This window comes from Nerophis ophidion, linkage group LG06 (assembly GCF_033978795.1).
Source record: "Nerophis ophidion isolate RoL-2023_Sa linkage group LG06, RoL_Noph_v1.0, whole genome shotgun sequence".
Classification (NCBI taxonomy): Eukaryota; Metazoa; Chordata; class Actinopteri; order Syngnathiformes; family Syngnathidae; genus Nerophis; species Nerophis ophidion.
This window is the reverse complement of record NC_084616.1, coordinates 3,448,929-3,463,967: the sequence shown is the minus strand read 5'-3', so window position 1 is coordinate 3,463,967 and position 15,039 is coordinate 3,448,929. Positions and strand designations below refer to the sequence as shown.

At 38.1% G+C, this 15,039-nt stretch overlaps 1 protein-coding gene across 1 annotated transcript in view; it reads right to left on the bottom strand.

The window, feature by feature from the left end:
- Positions 1 to 15,039, bottom strand: part of calcrl2 (calcitonin receptor-like 2) — a 73,824-nt gene that overhangs the window by 35,702 nt on the left and 23,083 nt on the right. The gene's annotated exons all lie outside the window — the stretch shown is intronic.

The window sequence follows — 15,039 nt, the reverse complement described above, 5'->3', positions numbered from 1 at the left end:
ACAGCACCCAGGGAGAACAGCAGGAAATAAAGACAAAATAAGAGCGCGGACAGGAAATAAGACAAACACAGAGGAAAAACTAAAACATGTCAGGGACGAACCTGAGTCATAAGGTTTTTAGAACGCTATCGGACATTGTGAATTTTGGTATTAGTGTTTCTGGGGAAAAAAGGACCCAAACACACATACTGTACAGCAGGTTTTTAAAGCTAAATATGTACATATTATTTAAACACATACACATTGGGGGCTTCATGGTGGAAGAGGGGTTAGTGCGTCTGCCTCACAATACGAAGGTCCTGCAGTCCTGGGTTCAAATCCAGGCTCAGGATCTTTCTGTGTAGAGTTTGCATGTTCTCCCCGTGAATGCGTGGGTTTCCTCCGGGTACTCCGGCTTCCTCCCACCTCCAAAGACATGCACCTGGGGATAGGCCCCTCCCACCTCCAAAGACATGCACCTGGGGATAGGTTGATTGGCAACACTAAATTGGCCCTAGTGTGTGAATGTTGTCTGTCTATCTGTGTTGACCCTGCGATGAGGTGGCGACTTGTCCAGGGTGTACCCCGCCTTCTGCCCGATTGTAGCTGAGATAGGCGCCAGCGCCCCCCGCGACGCCGATAGGAAATAAGCGGTAGAAAATGGATGGATGGATACACATTGGCCTCCCAGACATCTTTTTCTCTCAATGGGGCCCCCGAGTCAAAATATTTGCTCAGCTCTACACGGATTCCTAATAAATGGTGGCGTGATTATCAGAGATTAGTGATTGGTCAGTTGACAAGACTGTTATTGGCTCCGATCTTGTATCTCTAACCTTGGCTCAAATAAAGCCCACCGGAAACTCCAACAAACTGACAGTTGAAGACAAAAAATAGCGTTAAAAAAGGTTTAAAAAATAAATATAGGAAATGCAAAAGGACACACAATTTAGGATGCCTCTTCATGTTTTAGATAAACAGTTGCCAAGGGCAATGCATTGTTCCAAATTAGGCCTCCTGACGTCAAACACACAATAACTGTTAACTGTTGTAGTCCCGTTGACCAAACAGCACAGAGTACAAAATAACTTTGAACTACAGCCAAGTAGTTTGCTTTGCAGCCCAAAGAACGCTTTTGTTTGCGACAAGTTCTGCATGACCGACTGTTCCGTTTGTTGAGAGTGTTCCTTTCAAGGAGGCCCACATTTCGTACTGACGCATGTTTAGTCTGTGAACTGTCAAACGTGTGTTCTGCTCTTCTGGTAACTGCTGGACACACATCACCGTCGACACAAGCTACACGTTCATGTTGTAGTTTACATAGTTGACACCTTATTAAGTCATATTGTTCTGACTGGCTCGCCATGCATACCATAAAACCCCTTTTTCGCACTCCAATACAATTTCTGGGTTGCATGGCAACAGTTGTATCAAATCAGGGATTTGACTGCACAATGTACACACGTCCTCTTTTTCAGTTAGTTTCAGTTTGGTACGGTTGGCATTGTTTGTGTTTTTGCTTTAAAATGTACTCAAAGTGCATTGCACTATTAAGTTCTGCTTATGTGCTTGTGAAGCAAGGATATCTGTCTGTTGATTGGTTGTTAGGCTATTTTTGTGTTTTGTATGTAGAGCACACAATTCCCAAACAGGCTGATTATTTTAAAGTTGGAACCGTTTGAATAAGATGAAAAATGCGGGAGTTGTGGAACTTTAAAGAAGGCCCCATTCATTTCAATAGGAATTTCCCAAAAATTTAGGAATTTCTGGAAAAGCCGCAATTTTTTAAAAAAATGGTTAAAAAAAAAAAAATAACTTGAATGGCCTGAGTTGAAAAGGTTGGTGTTGGAATTTTTCAAATTGGTGGAGAAATGTTGAAGTAGTAACAGGTTGAATTGAGAAATGCTATTACGGAATTCCAAGAATTTGGGGAAAACCAACATTTTTTCCATTTCAAAAATCAACTGTTTTTTTGTCCTGATTAAGAAGAATGTTTTGACGGTGAAACGGTTGAAATGCATTGAAAAATGTGGAAGGCCTAGGCGCCAGAATAGAGGGTGGAAATAGGGCTTTGGAAAACCAGGAATTCTGGAAAATCCTGGAATTTTTTGGGACTTGGGGAAAAAAGGTAATTGAAATTTCCAGGATGGTGGAATGTGTTGGAGGTGGAGTGCTTTGAATTGGTTGAAAAATGTGGTAATAGTGGAAGTTTGAAAATGACCAATTAATTTTGAATAGGAAAAATGAACCGGAAAACCTGGAATTCTGGGAAATTTGTCAAGGGAAAGTGCACGATTCCTGAATAGGCTGAACAGTTTGAAGGTGGAATGGTTGAACAGCGTTGAAAAATGTGGAAGGAGGAGTAGCTAGAATATAGGGTGGAAATAGGGCTTTGGAAAAGGAAGAATTCTGGAAAATCCTTGAATTTTTTTGGACCTGGGGAAAAAGGCAATTGAAATTTCCAGGATGGTGGAATGTGGTGAAGGTATAATGGTTTGAATCGGTTGAAAAATGTGGAAATGGAAGTTTGAAGAATGGCCAATTCATTTTGAATGGGAAAAATGAACCGGAAAACCTGGAATTCTGGGAAATTTGTCAAGGGAAGGTGCGCGATTCCCGAATAGGCTGAACAGTTTGAAGTTGGAATGGTTGAAATGCGTTGAAAAATGTGGAAGGAGGAGTTGCTAAAATAAAGCGCAGAAATAGGGCTTTGGAAAACCCTGGAATTTTTTTGGACCTGGGAAAAAAGGTAATTGAAATTTCCAGGATGGTGGAATGGTTTGTATCGGTTGAAAAATGTGGTAATGGTGGAAGTTTGAAAATTACAAATTAATTTTGAATAGGAAAAATTAACCGGAAAACCTGGTATTCTGGGAAATTTGTCAAGGGAAAGTGCGCGATTCCCGAAAAGGCTGAACAGTTTGAAGTTGGAACGGTTGAAATGCGTTGAAAAATGTAGAAGGAGGAGTAGCTAGAATATAGGGTGGAAATAGGGCTTTGGAAAAGGAAGAATTCTGGAAAATCCTTGAATTTTTTTTGGACCTGGGGAAAAAGGTAATTGAAATTTCCAGGATGGTGGAATGGTTTGAATCGGTTGAAAAATGTGGAAATGGTGGAAGTTTGAAGAATGGCCAATTCATTTTGAATGGGAAAAATGAACCGGAAAACCTAGAATTCTGGGAAATTTGTCAAGGGAAAGTGCGCGACTCCTGAATAGGCTGAACAGTTTGAAGTTGGAACGGTTGAAATGCGCCGAAAATGTGGAAGGACTAGGCGCCAGAATAAAAAGGTGGAAATAGGGCTTTGGAGAACCAGGAATTTTAGAAAATCCTGGAATTTTTTGGGACCTAGGAAAAAAGGTAATTTAAATTTTCAGGAGGGTGAAATGTGCTGAAGGTGGAATGGTTTGAATAGGTTGAAAAATGTGGAAATGGTGGAAGTTTAAAAAATGGCCAATTCATTTTGAATGGGAAAAATGAACCGGAAAACCTAGAATTCTGGGAAATTTGTCAAGGGAAAGTGCGCGATTCCTGAAAAGACTGACCAGTTTGAATCGGATGAAATATGTGGAAGGTAGAGCTTGCCAACATCTGAAGAAGAAGAAGCTTACTAAATAGTTAAATTTTGATGTAGAAAACCATGTGTGAATCCAGTAGAGCCATTATAAATTCATAAAAGAAGCAAACTTCATGAATGTTTTTTGTGAGCAACAAGTATGTGCTCCAATCACTACATCACAAAAAGTTGTAGAAATGATTGGAAACTTGAGACAGCCATGACATGATGTGGATGTCAACTTTTGACCACAACCGTAGGATGATTTAATTTGTTTCAAGAATTGGCAAGTTCCTTGATGGTGTAGAAATTAATAAAGATGTTCCACTGTACAAGATGTATTTCTTTATTGCTCCAAGCCTGGTTTTAAATGCTTGACTTTTGTTTATTTGTTTTAGCCGCAATCTAACATCCCACATCCTTAAAACCCTGCTTTAAGAGCTCCGCAGCTCTCGAGGGCTTGCGGGTCATGACGCAGGATGACGGGAAAGCCTAACATCGCTCCGTTTTACCAGATTTAGGATTATTGACCCACACGCCGGCTGAAGTGGAGGGCAGATGTCGCATGATATAAAAACAGGGTTTTACCTTGTAGCCCTGTCGTTTAAACAAGGCATTATTGCACACAATTTCCCAACTAAGCTGATATTATTGCACCCTAGGAGGATAATCAACAGCTGGTTGTTATAGTTGTGATTAATATACTATAACAGTCTCTACGACCAAGAAATAATGTTCTAAAGCTGTATGAGGCATGAAAAATATAGCTTTGTTGACCGTAATTAAAGAAATTGTGTGCCTGGGGATAACAGCAAACTGCTGACAGATGAGATTGCTCCACAAAGATAAGATATAACACCAAGGGAGCAGCAGAACACAATTACAAACCAAGGAATGACAAATATATATTTCTATATCGACAAAATTCAAGTCCAAGAACCAGACATGGTTCTTACGGCATGTGATGATAACCATAGAACATGACATGGGTCTTACTGCACCAGCCTAAGGGGTCTGGCCATGTTTACCTTGCAGATACTGACAACAATTCACATATTATATCACTTACTCATTCCTACAAGCATGCATGTGGTAATAAGGTCACATTGAAGAAAACATATGAAATAAAATGAATAATACACAAGAAAAAAGAAGTAAACTTACCAAAGTATTGCATATTTTAGGTAAAAAAGTTGTGTGTGTGTGTGTATATATATATATGTGTGTGTGTGTGTGTGTGGGAAAAATCACAAGACTACATCTCTACAGAACTGTTTCATGAGGGGTTCCCTCAATCATCAGGAGATTTCTCCTGAACATGACATGGGTCTTACTGCACCACCCTAAGGGGTCTGGCCGTGTTTACCTTGCAGATACTGACAACAATTGTGTTCAATATCGGCCACAAGTTCCTCACTCTGATTGACAAACACTTCCCCAAAGGCAACACCCTAAGAAAAATATTCAACAAGAACATTAAATTGAGCTACAGCTGTATGAATAACATACAACAAATCATTTCAAACCACAACAAAGCAATTGCAAAAGGACTGCCCACCCCCAGAATAAACGACTTTGAAACCAATAAGGAATGTAACTGTCGCAAGACATGCACCTGGGGATAGGTTGATTGGCAACACTAAATTGGCCCTAGTGTGTGAATGTGAGTGTGAATGTTGTCTGTCTGTGTTGGCCCTGTGATGAGGTGGCGACTTGTCCAGGGTGTACCCCGCCTTCCGCCCGATCGTAGCTGAGATAGGCGCCAGCGCCCCCCGCGACCCCGAAGGGGAATAAGCGGTAGAAAATGGAGAAAATGGACTGTCGCAAGAAACCCGATTGCCCTCTCAACGGAGGGTGCTTACAAACATCAGTCGTTTACCAAGCGAAGGTAACATGCAAGTACATTAACACATCCGACACGTACGTAGGATTAACCGAAGGAGCGTTTAAAACCAGATGGAATAATCACAAAGCCTCCTTTAGAAACCAGACTTTGCGGAATTCTACAGAACTCAGCAAGCACATTTGGAACCTCGAAGACAATAATGTTGAATATTCAATAACATGGCAAATTCTTGCATCCAGCACACCTTACAACAGTGGTAATAAAAGATGCAACCTATGCTTGAAAGAGAAACTGTTTATTATATATCATCCAGATCTATCATCCCTCAACAAGCGCAGTGAAATAATTTCAACATGCCGCTACAGACGGAAACACCTCCTAGGTAACACATGAGCCAATCACCACACCCTACGCCTGCCTGTACCAACCCACTCTGTGCCCTATATAAACCATTGTATGTGAATGCTTCCATTAAAATCTCCTGATGATTGAGGGAACCCCTCATGAAACAGTTCTGTAGAGATGAAGTAGTCTTGTGATTTTTCCCACACCTACATATTGCGCTCTACCACGGTATCGAGCACTATTCTCTGGATAATCCAATCAAGACACATACACATACATATATACATATACATATATATATATATATATATATATATATATATATATATTAGGGCTGCGAATCTTTGGGTGTCCCACGATTCGATTCAATATTGATTTTTGGGGTCACGATACGATTCAAAATCGATTTTTTTTTTTCAATTCAACACGATTCTCGATTCAAAAACGATTTTTTCCCGATTTAAAAGGATTCTGTATTCATTCAATACATAGATTTCAGCAGGATCTACCCCAGTCTGCTGACATGCTAGCACAGTAGTAGATTTTTGTAATAAGCTTTTATAATTGTAAAGGACAATGTTTAATCAACTGATTGCAATAATGTAAATTTGTTTTAACTATTAAATGAACCAAAAATATGACTTATTTTATCTTTGTGAAAACATTGGACACAGTGTGTTGTCAAGCTTATGAGATGCCATGCAAGTGTAAGCCACTGTGACACTATTGTTTTTTTTTTATAAATGTCTAATGATAATGTCAATAAGTGATTTTTAAACTCTGCTATGCTGAAATTATAATTAATATTGATACTGTTGTTGATAATATTCATATTTGTTTCACTACTTTTGGTTTGTTCTGTGACGTGTTTGTGTTTCCTCAATTGCTCTGTTTATTGCAGTTCTGAGTGTTGCTGGGTCAGGTTTGGTTATGGAATTGGATTGCATTGTTATGGTATTGCTGTGTAGTGGTTTGTTGGATTGATAAAAAAAAATATATGTATATAAAATCAATTTCTTTAAAAAAATGAGAATCGATTCTGAATCGCACAACGTGAGAATTGCGATTCGTATTCAAATCGATTTTTTTTCCCACACCCTTAATTTTTTTTACTTTCATATTTGTGGAAAAAAAGGTTTTGTATATTTTATGTTTTCCAAAAATCATGATTTTAAGAAACATTTGGAAATATTATATTTTTATTTTCAGGGGAAAATATAGGCCTCATTTGGAGAACTATGATATATTATATAAAATAAAAAATGAGTATAATTGGACTAGTTTATAAAATATTTTGATGTAAATCCTGTAAGAAAAACTTGTTTTCCAGAAAACAATTTAATTAAAATATTTACATTTCTAGAAAACAATTGTATTCTTATTATGTACGAGAAATTACAACAGTGTTTTTCTCCCTTTTGTGAAGAGTGCCTGGCAGTAAACGCCTGGTGGTAGTGAGACATGCTGAGCTACCAGGAACGGAGTAGTTAGCACCGACCCTGTAGAAGAGAGGTCCTGGCTGCTCCATCCATATTACAGAGCACAAAACAGATGTGCTGTTGTACATCTGTAAACGTGAGGACTCTGCAAAGGAAGAATGAAGCATGCGATTATCTTCCATGTCTTCCTGCAACAACTTCCTCCTTTCACCGTCCCTCCCTCTCCACTTTTAAACGGGATAAAAATAAGCTATTGTTACAAATATACAAACGGGACATGGAAAGGTTGTTCATTGTAAGCGGAACATTGCTATGGAATTGGCAAACAAATAAGTACAATCATGTGTTGCTATTTACGCCGTTGTTATGTTACTTTGTTATTGTGCAGCACCATAAAGTAGGTATATTTATTCTAGCCTTACTCATGTGAGCCAAAAGTTGACAATATTCTCTATCCAGCCAATAGTCTTGTCCATGGATGAAGACAAGTGTGACAACGCTTTCCAGTAAGTTACAACTCAGCCTATTTCTCAACTTCTGATGGCACTGACTGGAGTCATCATACAACAGGCCAGGCCAATCATGAAAATGACAGATTTATTCATTTTTACTGGCTGTCCAAACACATTATTAAACTCTGATACTGAGCAGTTATCTGTTCACAATCACTTCCCAACATCTGTTTACATTCAAGAGACAAAACTCTCCAAATGAGGCCAAAGTATATACTGCACAGTAAGCAGGAACCAATGAACACCTTCAACAAGACTCACAAATATTCAGTTTAATTACTTATTATATCCTAAATCCTCTGTGTCAAAGTCGAGGCCCGCAGGCCAGATCTGGCCAGTGAATGAATGATCTATGACCCCTGGGATGATATTTGATTACCGTATTTCCTTGAATTGCCGCCGGGGCGCTAATTAATTTAGACATCTTACTCCTGCGTTTACAAAGGCATGCGGTAAAAGTAAGCATGCGTTTATTCTAAAACCTCTTCTCCCTCCGGTACTTACCAAAGGCATGGAGTATAAATTTGAGTGTGATGTAAGGATACCATAATGAAAAGCACATTTAATAAAAAAAAAAACATTATGGTCTTACCTTTACTTATATAGTCCATGCCAGCTCCTTCTGATCAAAAGCATTGATAACTTGTTTATAGAAGTCTTCCTTATCTTTCTTCAGTTTTAAAAGTCTCTCAGTCTCGATGGAGATCTTCCTTTATTACTTCCTCCGGTACATATCACGTCACTCATTTCACTTCTTCTGCAGTCGAGTAGTCACAAGAAAAATCACTAGCGCCCTCTACCACTAGGAGGCGGGAGTCATTTAATAACTCATATTTGACAGCCGCAGCTACGGTATTGTGACGGTCTCAAGCCGTCGTCTTGCGGGTTCCCAGGACCACCAAGGAAGGACATTGCTTGAGCAGTTTGACTTTATTTTTCAATAAAACCTCAGTCCTCAATCTTCCGCTCCTCCAGCATGCCCTGCCTGTCTGTCAGACCGTCGGCTCCACAGGTATATAATAAAACATAGCTGCTTACTGTTCTTTTTAGCATGCCAGTATTCAATAGCTTGGACCTTAAATCCTACTAAATAGCTCTTAATCGTCTTCCCTTTATGCGATTTCAAATTACCGGTATTGAAATCAGCCTCCTCCCTTTTGAAAATGATGACAGGGGAAGTGTCACTCGTGACGTCACGAGTTTAACCCGGCGGTAATACTAAGAATGCGCTAATTATTTTGCGAAGAGAGTTTGACCCGGCGGTATTTCAAGGCAGGTGCATACTATATGCCCTGCGGCAATTCAAGGAAATACGCTAGTATTTGAAGGGGCCTGCAGGCCACAGATTGATTGATTGAGACTTTGATTAGTAGATTTTTCAAGAGCTCCAACCAGGTGAATAATCACTCGGCCTACAGCAATAGATGTCTATTACCTGACACCTATGTTTGCTACTTCTTTGTTTATAATGTCTATTTTCTGCTGGATTTACCGTATTTTTCGGAGTATAAATCGCTCCGGAATATAAGTCACACCTGCCGAAAATGCATAATAAAGAAGGAAAAAAACATATGTCAGGATGGGGGGGGGTCGCAGCTTGATCGTTCTTCTAGGAAAGCAGACGGACTACTTGGGACAGGTATAAACATGACTTAATCTTAAACTCAGAAAAAGTGATAACAAAAAGGCGCACAAAGGCTTAAGCAAAACTAGACGAAGGAAACAAAACTAACACTAAGACTAAACTTTGGACATGAAACAAAAAACCACTTACTGTGGCTTGACAAGAGCAGCATGGTAAATACTAGCATGGACACAGCATGAAAAGAACACAAGGACTGACTGGAAATGACAAGCTTAAATACTGATGTGGTGATTGAAATCAGGTGCGTGAGTTGTGAGGACAGGTGAACTGATTGGTAGTCATGGTGACAAAACAGGGAGTGAAAAAACAGAAGTGACAGAGTGCAAAGGTCAACAGAACATAGCCAAACAAGACATGACAATATATACATCGCACTGGAGTATAAATCGCATTTTTGGGGGAAATTTATTTGATAAAATCCAACACCAAGAATAGACATTTGAAAGGCAATTTAAAATAAATAAAGAATAGTGAACAACAGGCTGAATAAGTGTAGGTTATATGAGGCATAAATAAGCAACTGCTATGTTAACCTAACATATTATGGTAAGAGTCATTTAAATAACTATAACATATAGAACAGGGGTGTCCAAACTTTTTCCACTGAGGGCCACACACTGAAAAATCAAAGCATGCAGGGGCCAAGTTGATATTTTTTCATTTTTAAAACCAATACACTTTTTTTATTATTATTGTTGGGGCTCCCTCAAGTTAGGTCTTAAGGACCCAGAAGGCTTTCAGTCTTAAACAAGGTTCAAAATAAGTCATATATAATTTTTTTCATAAAACCCTTGAATCGCTAATTCTACTTCATTTTTTTTCACTTTTTACGAGTTTTTTGTCGAAACCCTATTTTTTGAGGCAAAATACAAAATAAACAATAGTTTCCCCAAAAACGTTTTCTAAGTGAAATATTTAATATGAGGTAATTGATTGTAGCTGAGATAGGCGCCAGCGCCCCCCCGCGACCCCAAAAGGGAATAAGCGGTAGAAAATGGATGGATGGATGATCCCTAAATAGGCCAATAATTCATAGCAAAATAGATTTGAATTTATTATTATTATTTTAATTTTTTTTTAGCAAAGACAGTTATTAAATTCCACTAAAATCCGTAGGGATCCAAAAGTACCACACTCATAAAGAGGTCATGCTTTTTTTAATTTATTTTTTATATTTCATTCAACACTTAAATCTCTATATCAGCTTCAGATAATATATATTGTAATGGGTTCAGTATATTTATAATAACAATCAATAGGATAATTAGTATACTTAGTATCAGTATATAATTAGTAGGGAATTTTTTTTCTTCTAATTTTCATATTTTTCATGTTTTTATGTTTGTTGAATTTATGTCCTTTTTGTCCTTAAATCAGTCAATAATTTATAGCAACATTGATTTTTATTCATTATTTTTTGAGAAATTATTTAGAAAATGGTCTTATTAGAGTCAACTATGCAACTTTTTCTCGTTGCATTTCACCAATTTGCTATTTTATTGCACTTTTTAATGTTTAAAAAAAAAATATATATATATATATTTTAGTATTTTTAAAATGATGTGCTGCGGGCCGGTAAAACATTAGCTGCGGGCCGCAAATGGCCCCCGAGCCACACTTTGGACACCCTTGATATAGAACATGCTATACGTTTACCAAACAATCTGTCACTCCTAATCCATAAATCCCATGAAATCTTATACGTCTAGTCTCTTACGTAAATGAGCTAAATAATATTATTTGATATTTTACGATAATGTGTTAATAATTTCACATGTAAGTCGCTCCTGAGTATAAGTCGCACCCCTGGCCAAACTATGAAAAAAACTGCGACTTATAGTCCAAAAAATACGGTAGTCTCTATTTCATGCTGCAGCTGTTACATATACTGTAATATTGCACATGGTAATTGTTATATATTGTATATATGATAGAAACATATAATATAATATATCAGTATATATCCTATACTCCAGTGGTTCTCAACCTTTTTTTAGTGAAAATATTTTTAATTCAAGTACCCCCTAATCAGGGCAGAGCATTTTTGGTTGAAAAAAAGAGATAAAGAAGTAAAATACAGCACTATGTCATCAGTTTCTGATTTATTAAATTGTATAACAGTGCAAAATATTGCTCATTTATAGTGGTCTTTCTTGAACTATTTGGAAAAAAAGATATAAAAATTTAACTTGCTGAAAAATAAACAAGTGATTAAATTCTAAATAAAGATTTCTACACATAGAAGTAATCATCAACTTAAAGTGCCCTCTTTGGGGATTTTAAAACAGATCCATCTGGATTCATCAACTTCATTCTAAACATTTCTTCACAAAAAAATAAATCTTTAACATCAATATTTATGGAACATGTCCACAAAAAAATCTAACTGTCAACACTGAATATTGCATTGTTGCATTTCTTTTCACAGTGTATGAACTTACATTCATATTTTGTTGAAGTATTATTCAATAAATATATTTATAAAGGATTTTTGAATTGTTGCTATTTTTAGAATATTTGTGGAAAATCTCACGTACCCCTTGGCATACCTTCAAGTACCCCCAGGGGTACGCGTACCCCCTTTTCAGAACCACTGCTTTACTCCTTACATATTATGTAAATATTAGGTATATATGTTATCTTTTATATTGCTTTTGGTGTATTTTATACCTGGATTGCCCTTTCCATCTGGTGGCGACTTGTCCAGGGTGTACACCGCCTTCCGCCCGATTGTAGCTGAGATAGGCACCAGTGCCCTCCGCGACCCCAAAGGGAATATGCGGTAGGAAATGGATGGATGGATGGATGGATGGATCCTAGGGTCATCAAGTCATAAAAATGGAGTCCCGAGAGTAATTTTTTGGGGTACCACTTTTTTGTAAGAGTTTTAAAAACAAATGATACATAAATGCATTATCCTGTTAAAGCTCACATTCTATATTGTATTTTGGAAAAAGGTTGTCATAAACCTTACTTAATTCATTAAAAAAAATACATCCATCCATCCATTTTTTACCGCTTATTCCCTTTCGTGGTGGCGGTGGGCGCTGGCGCCTATCTCAGCTACAATCGGGCAGAAGGGGGTGTACACCCTGGACAAGTCGCCACCTCATCGCAGGGCCAACACAGATAGACCTTACTTAATTCATTAAAAAAAAAAAATACAAAAGAAAACAATTTTTTTATGCATATTTGCATTTATTCAATTATAAACTTGCACTCACTTTCTTCTTTCCTTCATGGATCTAAACTTTACCGCTGCCGGTAATTTTTTGTATATTTTCATTGCAATATTTTCAGAATGTGTTTGTTCTATTTTTAAGTCAAAGAAAACAATCTGAAGTTGTCGTTACTTTTTAGTGTTAATGTCATGATTTTAATAGTCAATGTGCACAGATTATCCTCCATACGTCCCCTGAGCTAAAATAAGTTTGACACCCATCCATCCATCCATTTTCTACCGCTTGTCCCTTTTGGGGTCACGGGGGTGACTGGAGCCTATCTCAGCTGCCTTCGGGCAGAAGGCGGGGTAAACCCTGGACAAGTCGCCACCTCATTTCCCCTGTCCTAAATGCTCAGCCTGTAGCTATTTATGTAAAATTAGTCAGTTATTCCATTATATTATTTCTAAATTTAATTGAATTTGATTTCTTTACCTCCATTCATGATCTGGAGTGCATGAGAAAGTGGACAGGGAAAACAATGTTTTCTTTGACTACATCATCTTTGATTGATTGATTGATTGACACTTGTATTAGTAGATTGCACAGTACAGTACATATTCCGTACAATTGACCACTAAATGGTAACACCCCAATAAGTTTTTCAACTTGTTTAAGTCGAGGTCCACGTTAATCAATCCATGGTACAAATATATAGTGGTACCTCAACTTAAGAGTGTCTTGAGATAAGAGCTGTCTCTCAGTAAATTGTTATGCTTGAAGTTGCAAGCAAAAATTAAGTTACAAGCATCCCCGCCATTATTTGGCACAGTGGACCCCGTAATATGCGACCAAAATGTCGGTCGAGTCCTACTTGCTAGCATCAGCTTCTAGCTAGAGATCATCATGACTTGATTTTTCCCAAGCATGAGAAGGACAAAAGTAAGTGTTAAGGACAGTGGTGAGAAGCTGAAGTGGATGATATTCATTGAATTAAAAAAATAAATCATCAAACATGACCAACCATGTCGCCAACTTGGCAAAGCAATCAGAGAGCATCACTCAAAGTCTGCACCATGATGAAGCAGGAGGAGTCTAACGCCAGCCAAGAATGTTAAAATAATACCTAAAAGGCAGAAAATTATCCATAAAAACATGGAAAGGCTGCTGATGGTGTGTTTGACTGAATAACAGCTCAAAGGAGGTACCGTAGAAGGTAAATGCTGTACATTGTTATTAAATTATTTTATAAAACTACTCAAGTTGCTTTATAGTACTAGAGCAGGGGTGCCCATTACGTCGATCGCGAACTACCAGTCGACCGCGGGGGGTGTGTCAGTCCATCTCCAGCCAGGCTTTTAAAAAAAATAGACCTAAAAATGAGTGATCATCAATCTTCACCAAGACGTCACTTAAATGACATTCACGGTACCGGAGGGTCTTGTGAGATGACGCTGGCTGCTGCAAGATCATTATTATGAAAATATGACCGAGAGGAAGGCCAGAAACACTTTTTATTTCAACAGACTCTCGCGCCGTACCTTCCGTCAAAACTCTAAAGGCCGACTGCACATTTCCTATCTTCACAATAAAAGCCCTGCTTCATGCTGCCTGCGCTAACTAAATACAGAGTCTCGGAAAACTGGCGTGCACAAGCGATCCCTCAGAAAGCTGACGTGCACATCACTTGTGCACGCCAGCTTTCCGAGACTCTTATTTTGTTAGCGCAGGCAGCATGAAGCAGGGCTTTTATTGTGAAGATAGGAAATGTGCAGTCGGCCTTTAGAGTTTTGACGGAAGGGACGGCGCGAAAGTCTGTTGAAATAAAAAGTGTTTCTCGCCTTCCTCTCTGTCATTTTTTCATAATAATGAAATGGCAGCAGCCAGCGTCATCTCACAAGACCCTCGGGTGCCGTGAATGTCAATCAAGCAAGCTACGGAATTTGCCGCCAATGTTTTTCTTGTAAAGTGTATGGAAGCTGGATGAATTAGATGCCAAAAACCAACCACTTTCATGTGGTATTGTACAGAAAGGACAACTTTTTTTCTCCTCCATCTGAAAATGTGGGCGTTATCATCATTACTGTCTGATTCCAATCAATGCAAGTCATCAGAATCAGGTAATACACCAACTTATATTCTTGTCTTCGTGAAAGAAAGACATCTATATGTGTTACACATGCTTGTATTATCATTAAACACATTTAACTTGTTTACAAAAATGTCTCTTTCATAAATAAATAAATATAAACGATATATATAAATGAGGTAGATCCCCTCGAGTTGGTCAATCGAAAAGTAGCTCGCCTGCAGAAAAAGTGTGGGCACCCCTGTACTAGATTCTAATTTATTGTTTTTAAAAAAAAAAGTAGTTCTAATCTAAAAGTAGGGCTGCACAATCAATCAAATTTTAATCGTGATCACAATTTTGGCAGCTTTCATTAAATGAGGGCGACCGTCGGCGATATTAATATTTCATTTTCAATCCTAGCACATTTACAACCACCAGTCAGCCAACCACTAGAGGGCGACCAATAGACACTAGACCAGACTTGGG